At 42.3% G+C, this 10,045-nt stretch overlaps 1 pseudogene; it reads right to left on the bottom strand.

Annotated features, from left to right (window-relative positions):
• Positions 1 to 1,450: 1,450 nt before the first annotated feature.
• LOC147424210 (uncharacterized) overlaps positions 1,451 to 10,045 on the bottom strand; it is a 33,221-nt pseudogene continuing 24,626 nt past the window's right edge.

The following is a 10,045-nucleotide window of genomic DNA, read 5'->3' as shown; positions in this document are numbered from 1 at the left end:
GAGTAGTTGCTGGTGGTCGAGTGATTTGTGAGGTGATAAAAGCGTTTACTAGTCCGTGTGTGACAGTGAAGCGCTTTTCTACTCATAGATGCAAAACCCCATATGATTTGTAGGAGTAGCTTTAGGTAAGTGGTCCGATTTTGATCTAGAGCTATTCAACATTGAATTATTTGCTAAAGTTCTTGATTGCATTTGAAATCACGGAAAAGTGTGCTTTTGAGGGTAAAAATGCATTAAACAAGCTTTTGTGGATATTTTTGTATGACTGACTGATGATGTGCATATAAAAGAGCATTTGCAAGGGTTCTGTGAAGAAAACTTGCAATTCTGTAAACATAGACATCCTACACGTAGGATGTCTCAAGGGGGTTCTGGAGACCAAATTTGAAAATTCTGACTGCACCAGTGGGGTCAGAGGGTAGGTTTTACCCTAGTAACATATTGACTTGGGTGTTTTTCCCTATTTTTGTTGACCAAAAGCCAAAAGGCGGAGTCAAAAAACGTAAAATTTCAGAAAAGGCTTAAATTGAGTGATTTTTGCATGTTTTTGCAATTGTGAAGCATACTTGCACTTGCTGAGAGCATAAGGAAGCATCAGGGACACTTTAGTCTGAAAAAATCAGCAGTAGACATCCTACGTTTAGGATGTCTTCAGGGTGATCTGGTGGAAATTTTGAAATTCTGAGGTTACCAGTGTGTTTAGAAGGTAAGTTTTACCCTATTTTCACCTGGAAAGTGGAAATGATCAAATCTAGGTGCCAAAACGTAGATTGTGTTCTTACCTGTCACCTGACCCATGTAAGCCCAATCCTGTAGCTCCAAAACACTACAAGAGGTTGTAAGCTCTTGTGACGCTTTTAGCGACGGAAATACATTGGGTTTTTATAACCCCCGACATCGCTAAGAGCATCGCTACCAACGTCAATACGGGGACGTCGCTATGCCAGTCACTATAAACATCGCTATATAGCGACGCCTATAGAAACGATTATAGCGATGCCTATAGCGACGATTATAGCGATGTTGTAGAGCCATCTATAGTGACGCTTATAGCGACGCTGCAGAGCCTTATATAGCGACGCCAGAGAGGAAAAAGTTTTGGTGGCAGAGTATTCAAATTGATTGTTTCATACATATTCTTCACCTTTGAAAAAAAGTGCAAAGGTAGATATAGACCCAAAATAGTCACCCACGAGACAATATAACCATTAACTCCATCATCCATAGTATGTATTGTTTGACAAATAAAAATACAAAGTGACAAGCGTGAATTGATGAAACTAAATCAATGACAATTGTACACATAGGCAAAATCACTTGATTGTTAAACTTTGCAAATGTAATAATTACAAACCATTGTCATTATTTAAAAAATATACATGGTTTTCAAAAAGACGTATAAAAGTTGTCTCATGATACATAAGCTATGACAAAAAGAAACTAATGCTATCTAGCTATGGCTAAACTGACGTCGTATAATCAGACATCTCATCGCATCCAAGTGGCGTATCTGTCGGATTCTGCAAACAAAAACAATAAGACAGCTTTTTGTAAGTATAAACATATAGCGACGTTTATAAAACAATACAACAAATAGAAAAGAATAAACCCTAATACTAACCATGCCGCTGCGAGAACTCAGAATATCTATAAGGGCGTTTAAGCCCTTCCTGCCTGTGTACTCAGGCTCGTACGGTGTGGGATCATGTCCTGTAAACAATCACTATCAAAACATACAAAGAATCCATTATGTTAGAATTTAAAAACCCATAAACCCTAAACTATCAAACATAGAGAGCAATGCGAAAACACTTACAAAATTGGCCTCAAATGATGTCCACCCGCCGCTCCCCAAGTGGTGCGAGCTCCCTGCCTCTACTCCCGCTCTGGCTGCCTCCTTTTGTTGCTTCCACTTGTCAGGATTCTTGCGCGCTGCTTTCTTCGCATTCTTCCAATCTTCTTTGGCCAGCCAATCTGGTCTGTTCCACCCATGCTTGATTGCTTTTTGCACTTCGGAACGCTTGTGCTTGCAGTATTCCCGCATTCGAACCTTCATCACGTCTTCATTGAAGCGGTCCTCCTGTGTTGGAACGGGAAACTCATCATGAAACATGCTGATGATTCTGTCTTTTAAATCATTCAGTACTTCACTCCACGTGTTTAGTATCTAGTGTCTAAACACCTGAGAGCAAAGGCCGCGCATGCGTGAAATCACCTTCTTGTCTTCATCATCCAAGATGATGCCTCCGTTGAAGTTGACGGAGTAAGGCAAGCCCTCTCGCCGCTGACGTGTGAACCTGGGTGTCCCGACAGGGGTCTCTAGCGGCGTGTCAACGGGGGTACGGACGCAGGTGTCTCCACTGGAGTCTGAGCCCCAAAGCGAGGAGTGTCCACTGGAGTGACTCTTGGTGGAGTAGCTAGTGGTGTGTAGCTCCTAGGAACGGCAGTCGGCCGCGCAAAACCTAATGTCGATGGCGATGATGTGGCTGGGACGGGCAAAGAAGGGGAGGGTAAAGAGCCTCATCGAACACGAGGCGGTGTCGAAGCATCGATGGCGGCACCCCCACAACAACTGCCACCGCCACCACTAGAGCGCCGGTGTCTAGACGAGTGTGAAGATCGTCTCGTCGACACAGAAGCTTCGGAGTGCGCTGAGGACTCCGAAACAGAGGGAGATGTGGATGGAGTAGGAACACGCGATGGTGCGCCAGAGCGATGACGCTCCACGTACCACTGTCTCTGCTGGGGTGACAAATAAGAAAGAAACTCCTCATCATCCATACCTGCATTAAACACACGAACATTTAAACTTAATATTGAATGAATGGAGTAGAAAACATGGACAAGTAGATAGATAGAGAGAGAGAGAGAGGAGGAGGAGGTGCTCGTCGTCCCTGCTTGTGAGAACATACCTAGGGCATACGTACCTGGAGTGGACGCAAAGACCATTAAATACAATGACACAATGACGCGTTCTTCTTCTATTCAACTTGAGTGATGGAAGAGGCAAGTCGATAACTTAGAATTTTCAATCGAGAGAGAGAGAGAGAGAGAGAGAGAGAGAGAGAGAGCGTACACAATCAAATCTTGCAATCGAAAAACCAGGTGGTGGAGCTGCATGTGGCCATGGATTGCCTAGGATGTGAGCGCAAAAATCAAAAGAGCGTTATACAACATGGAAGGTACTTAGAGAGCCAGAGTTTTTACAAAACGGAGCAAAATTGTTCAAAATGGAGAATCGTACAAGAATCCGAATTATCTCTTTATTTTTTGATGTAGAACTTGAAGGTGCTTGTAGCTTTGGAATGTTCAAAGGCTAGCAGCAACAGAACGCGTTCTTCTTCTATTGAACTTGAGTGATGGAAGAGGCAAGTCGATAACTCAGAATTTTCAATCGAAAGAGAGAGAGAGAGAGAGAGAGAGAGAGAGAGAGAGCACACAATCAAATCTTGCAGTCAGAAAACCAGGTGGTGGAGCTGCATGTGGCCATGGATTGCCCAGGATGTGAGTGCAAAATCAAAAGAGCGTTACAATATGGAAGGTACTTAGAGAGCCAGAGTTTTTACAAAACGGAGCAAAATTGTTCAAATACAATATTTATGGCTTTAAAAGATCTCTCTCTCATCCTCGTATAGCTCAGCATAACTTCCTATATCTATATAGAGCTCTCCGTTTAAACAGATGTCCTCCGTTTCATTTTGTAGATCCTCTGCATGCACCCCATAGAGAGTAGCAGCTTGATGTTCGTCTAGCACCACCTCAACGGCTTCTGATTGAGCATCTTCTCCGATCTCCTCCATTAATGCTGTTGTGATTGGCACATGGTAGCCTTCATACGTCCGTGCACTACGAGGGGCTACCTCTATGTCGTACCACCAGTTTGATGCAGACTTTGTAGGATGAAATATCACCTGCCAGAGCCACATAACTTACATAAGAGCTTCCAAGCACATAAATTCTAAAATGGGATGTTAACTATTTACATACTTACTTGTTCACAATGCTCGGGTAGTACGAAAGTGTCTCTTACGTCAGTCCATTTCTTAGTTGAATCCACCTCAAGAAAACCAGACTCTCCTCTACGCACAGTAGCGTTGCAACCCTCCATGATTATCTTGAACCATTGCACGTCGAACAAGTCGACAAAAAATCGTCTATAATCGATCCTCAAAATCTCTTGTAGCGTGCCGAAGTAAGTGAGTTCCACCACCACAGGATCTGCATCAGAGAACCGTCGTCGACTAGACTGTTCAAATTTTGCCATGATTCCACAATCTTGAGTAAAACGCTTTTTGTCGATCCGTTCCACTCTAAAATGTCGACCTTTACACCATGCTGTTGTGTATGACTTATACTACAACCAACAAAGATTATGAGTGGCCGTTCAAACATCTAGAAAGTAACTAGTAGTACATTGCAAACTTACCTTGGTCACGCAACCCCGAGAGTACTCCCACTCTTCCTCAGTCACTTCTTCACCGCACTTGTGCGCTTTTCAATTGGTTGTGCAACCATCTTAAGCTCATGAATGTTGGTAGGCTCTCCAGACCCGTCGGATAGTGCATCGGTGGTCGTCTTCCCCGTCTCCACTCGATCCGTGCCCTTTGTCGCTCTTGCTTTGCATCCTCATATTATGAAATCCACTTTTGCATGACTGGATTGTGAAACATGCAAAATCGGTTGATTTTAGCCTCTAGATCTTCCGTCATCTTCTTCTCAACACCGAGATTGCACATGAAAATCCCAGATATGCGCTCATCATCTATGGTTCTCCATAGCGTGTCCCGGGCTTTATCAAATCCGTCTAGCCACTCTCCAATGTACACTAGGGACTCTGATACCAGCCAACCTTCTGCCATGCTACCCTCCGGACGTGCCTTCTGACGCACATATCCCTTGAGCGTTTTCATGAAACGTTCTAAAAAGAACATCCATCTGGAATGTACTGTGCCAGCTATTTCCACCTCATCAATTATATGAACAAGAAGATGCGCCTGAATCGTTAGCATGGTAGTAGGAAACTGTTTCTCAAACATGCACACAACCTCCGCAACGTTTAGTTTGGTGAATGGTATGGAGTCTACGTTGATCTCCTTTTGTGAGATCCATTACACCAACTTCGCAAGTTTGTAGATTGTGTTACGGACATCAAGAGACAAACATCCCTCAACTGCAATCGGTAAAATAAACTGCAAAACACGTGCAGCAATGATATTAAAGTCCACACACAAATTTCTTACACAATTCCCACTATGATATATTCCACTATGAACATACCTGACACATTTTATGCCAGTCGTGTGACTTCAAACCGGTAAGCTTTCCTTCTTTACTAAAACACGTTCGGAGCGAGTGCATTACACCAGTGGGGGTCCGCAAAGATCGAATGGTCTCTTTTACTTTGCGTTCTTGGGCTCCTGTGAAAATCCATGGTGCTTTAGGGAGTTTTATCGATCCATCGAACGCTGTTTGCGGCCAATATTGCTCCATACGATCCACATTTCTAAGGTCAACTCTGGCTCCCAAAGTATTTTTTTTGACGGTCAAATGGTCCCATAGTAGATTACCCACATTCTTGAATATGTGCATTGGATCGAGCAAGTGATTGATCATGAGTCGGGGCCAGTATGGTAACTCGTACCATAGAGATATTCTCTTCATCCCTGGGGGCAATCCGTCATCACACATCTCCTTCTGCTCTAACCATGCTTGTGCAGACATCCTCAGTGGCTCTCTTCCCAAAAAGCCGTCGCGTAACACATGATTCTCTAGAAGGTGCACTTGATGACCTTCGTAGATTTGCTTCTTCAATGAGGGCGCCCTACGTGCATTCAGTCTAGGTCCACATGTGACACATGCTCTGTATCCGCTTGTTTGAAGCCCTGCATGTATACACATGATAATAGATCAGCTTGAGAAAAACCAAGATTTACAGTGTCTGAGTGAGGAGTGTAAATAGATCACATGAGCATTCTGTTAGTCCGGGATAGTCATGCATGGTCCACATTAGAATGCCTATGATCAAAGCATTCCGTCGACCTGTGTGTCGGTTCATATCCACCACTTCTATGCCAATCCACAATTGTTGTAGATCTTCCAATAGTGGACGAAGATACACATCCATATTCTTCACTTTATATCACCCCGGCACAATCAAGCTTAGCCATAGGTGCCCCTTCTTTGTAGTCAACCACGGGGGAATGTTGTAGTTGACGATGACAACGGGCCATACACTGTAAGATGTTAATCTTTGACCAAATGGATTTATGCCATCCATAGCCAGGCCTAAGCGTAAATTTCGAGCTTTCCTGGCAAAATCCGACCATGTTCCATCTATATATTTCCAGGCTGCACAATCTACAGGAATCCGCAGCACACCATCCGAAGATTAATTCTCCTCATGCCATGATGCTAGGGCAGCCATGGACTTACATTCGAAGAAATGCTTGATGCGAGGAAGCAAAGGAGAATGTCACAAAACATTTTACGGAATTTTGGTTCCGTGGAGATGTACTCGATATCTCTCGGAATCACATTTCGAACACTTATCCATGTCTATGTATTCCCCTCTGCAAAGAATGCAGTCATTAGGATAACCGTGGATCGAATTGTAATCCATCCCCAAGTTTTGCAAAATCTTTCTTGCTTCCTCTCAGGAATCTGGCATCACATTATGAGCTGGTAGTATGTTCTCTTTGAGCAATCTACACAGCATAAAAATACGGTACAATTGTGTAAAAATCTATCAGATCATTATACATTTAGAGTTTTATTAAAGTAAACTAATTGTAATAGATCACCTGAAAAGCGTTGTGACGCTAGTGTCACTCCATCCAAACTTTGTTTGCATGTTGAGAAGAACCAGAACCGCTTTCAATCTAGACACACATGCTCCATTATACAATGCCATGTCGGCTTCACTTTTCATATCATCATAGATAAGCCTTTCTGAATCCATGATCGTCTCGATCATTTCATCAATCTTGGGCTCAAACATTGCCTCGTTGGGAATGTGGTCTGCATGATCATCCCCCGAGCTTTCAGAGGCTACATATTGTGGCCTCACATATGCTGCTTGACCAAAGCGCCTACGAACACGTCTATTGGGTTGCAAGATTGCTGTCTGTTGGCCAGCGTCAGAGTCCGACGAGTTATAATTGGCAACAACTCAATCTATAATAGATGGATCGAACTCGCCAAATTCACGAACATGCTGCAAAGAAACGCATTTTGTCCGTCACACAACATGCTTGCATTGATTACAAGGACATAAGATCCTCGTTGACGGCCCCAAATCCTCGTTTCGGTTGGACGGCCCCACATCCTCGTCACTACTCATAATGAGGGAAAAAATCTTATAACCTTGACAACAAATTTAATCTTCTATTGGCATTCTTCGTTTTATCTCTCTCTCTCTCTCTCTCTCTCTCTCTCTCTCTCTCTCTCTCTCTCTCTCTTTGTTCACACTGTAAACTACCTCACATTCTCTAGTCATGTTCAATCCTCGCACACCTCGGTCTAGAGGTGCACGGAGATCATAACCACCGGGTTATAATCTCATCTTTATTGATCAATGTCTATATTTGTGGGTACAAGAAATCTACACACCCACGTCTACATGATAGTGCATGTAGTGGACAAAACCCCTTCGCCTCTTCTCTAGCTGTAGCATTTCACAACAGCTTAACATCTTTTCACAGTAGATCTTTTCACCGTTCATCTAACTCTAATTTTTTTACCGTAATCTCGAAATTTAGAGAGAGAGAGAGAGAGAGAGAGAGAGAGAGAGAGAGAGAGAGAGAGAGAAAAGAGATTGTGTACACTATGTACATCATTTCAAAGGGCAGTATAATCCTTCGGTGTACTCAAAATAAACTTAAATCTAATCTAATCTAACTTAAATAAACCTAAATCTAATCTAACGTAAATCTAAATCTAACCTTATATTAAACGATAAAAAGAGGAAAATGGTATAACCTTTCTATCACCCAAGTGTGGTAGATTGGTTATGCCATTTCCCTCTTCAATAATAGGTAAATAACGTAAATAAACTTAAATCTAATCTAATATAACGTAAATCTAAATCTAACATAAATAAACCTAAATCTAATCTAATATAACGTAAATCTAAATCTAACGTAAATAAACCTAAATCTAATCAAACGTAAATCTAACTAAAAATAAACATAAATTTAATCTAATTTAACTTAAATAAACATAAATCTAATTTAATGTAAGTCTACATCTAACCTAATCTTTAACGTCTTTTGGGATAGTTTCCTATGACGTTAAAACTCTCTTCTTCTTGTGTGTGTGTGTGTGTGTGTGGGTGTGTGTGTGCGCCAATAAAAAGAGAAAAATGGTATACCTTTCTATCACCCAAGCGTGGTAGATTGGTTATGCCATCTCCCTCTTGAATAATAGGTTTTGAGTTCAACTCCTCATCGGCTAGATCTTTAGGTCTCTTTAATTAGTTTCCTACATCGTTAAATTAAACTCTCTTCTTCTTGGGTGTGTGTGTGTGTGGGTGTGTGTGTACGCCAATAAAAAAAGGAGACAAATGGTATAACTTTTTTATCACCGAAGTGTGATAGATTGGTTATTCCATTTCCCTCATGAATAACAAGTCTTGAGTTCAACTCCTGTCGACTAGATCTTTAAGGTCTCTTGGGATAGTTTCCTACGATGTTAAGACTCTCTTCTTCTTCTTCTTCTTCTTCTTCTTCTTCTCTCTCTCTCTCTCTCTCTCTCTCTCTCTCTCTCTCTTTTCCTCTCTCAATGTGTGTGTGCGTTCTTTGTTTATGCATGTGTGTGTGCATTTTTGGTGTATGCATGCTCTCTCTCTCTTTTCCTCTCTCTATGTGTGTGTGCATTATTTGTTTATGCATGTGTGTGTGCGTTTTTAGTTTATGCTTGTGCTCTCTCTCTCTCTCTCTCAAAAACAGAATGTGTGTGTGTGAGAGAGAGAGAGAAAGAGGGAGAGAGGGAGAGAGAAAGAGGGGAAGGGAACATGAGAGTGAGGAGAGGGAAGGAGCATACCTGGCTCTCCTTCCTCTCCTCGTGTGTGTGTGTGTCTGTGTGTGTGTGTGTGTGTGTGTGTGTGTGTGTGTGTGTGGAGAAGAAAGAGAGAGAGAGGGAGAGCGGTGTTAGCTTGCTTGCTTGAGCACACGCTGAAAACTCAGATCTGAGATCTGAATTTTCGAACACTGTCGATTATTTTTTTTAGCCCTGACGGCGTCGCTAAGTTACTTCTAACTTAGCGATGCTCATAGCGACACCTATAGCGACGCGGTGGTTTTTCACATTTGAGCATCACAGTACGAGCGTCGCTACTATTAAGTACCTCTTGTAGTGAAATGAATCAACGATCGCGGAAAGAAAAAAATCACAGAATGCTACACACCCGCTCTAGAGCTAGTTTGGGTACCGAAGAAAGAACGATTTGTTCCACCTAGCTCAGGAAGGGGGGAGTCCCATGAAGCTTCTAGCTCCTCATGTAATGCATCCATAGAGGTAAAAGCTTCTCCACAGGCTCCACCTATAATAGTGGACCTCCATGAAGCTACAAAGGAATCCACACCTCCTAGTGTTCAAGAATCACCTAATGAACCACTTCAAGTTCGATCCTGGGAGAGTACCTTACCACCCTTGCAACTCAACAAGGCACCTAAGGTAATAGAAAACTACTGGCAAATATCCTCACCTATTACCAACTGGAACAATTGGTTTCAAAGGGTGACGAGCACATTTCAAACAGTATGATCTACCCAAGGAAGGGGGAAGTGTTTGCTGACAGTCATCATTCACTCACTCCCCTCTCAACCTTCTTTCCCTGACCTCTCAATCACCAATCTTAGGGAATGTATATATAAAGCCTTATACTCACAAAAAAATAGAAAAATAATAAAGAGCAAGAGCAATTAGCAAACGAGTATGCACAATAAAAGTCAAAACATTGACCCAGACCTACACATTCACATCCTGTACCCTGCAAAACAGAAACCTATGTCATAAAACACCTTTGATCCTCATCACTCAAGTGATG

Source organism: Adiantum capillus-veneris, chromosome 26, assembly GCF_014529385.1.
Source record: "Adiantum capillus-veneris isolate H3 chromosome 26, ASM1452938v2, whole genome shotgun sequence".
In the NCBI taxonomy this organism is placed as follows: domain Eukaryota; kingdom Viridiplantae; phylum Streptophyta; class Polypodiopsida; order Polypodiales; family Pteridaceae; genus Adiantum; species Adiantum capillus-veneris.
The sequence above is the reverse complement of the archived record's forward strand: the minus strand, read 5'-3'. Positions and strand labels throughout refer to the sequence as shown.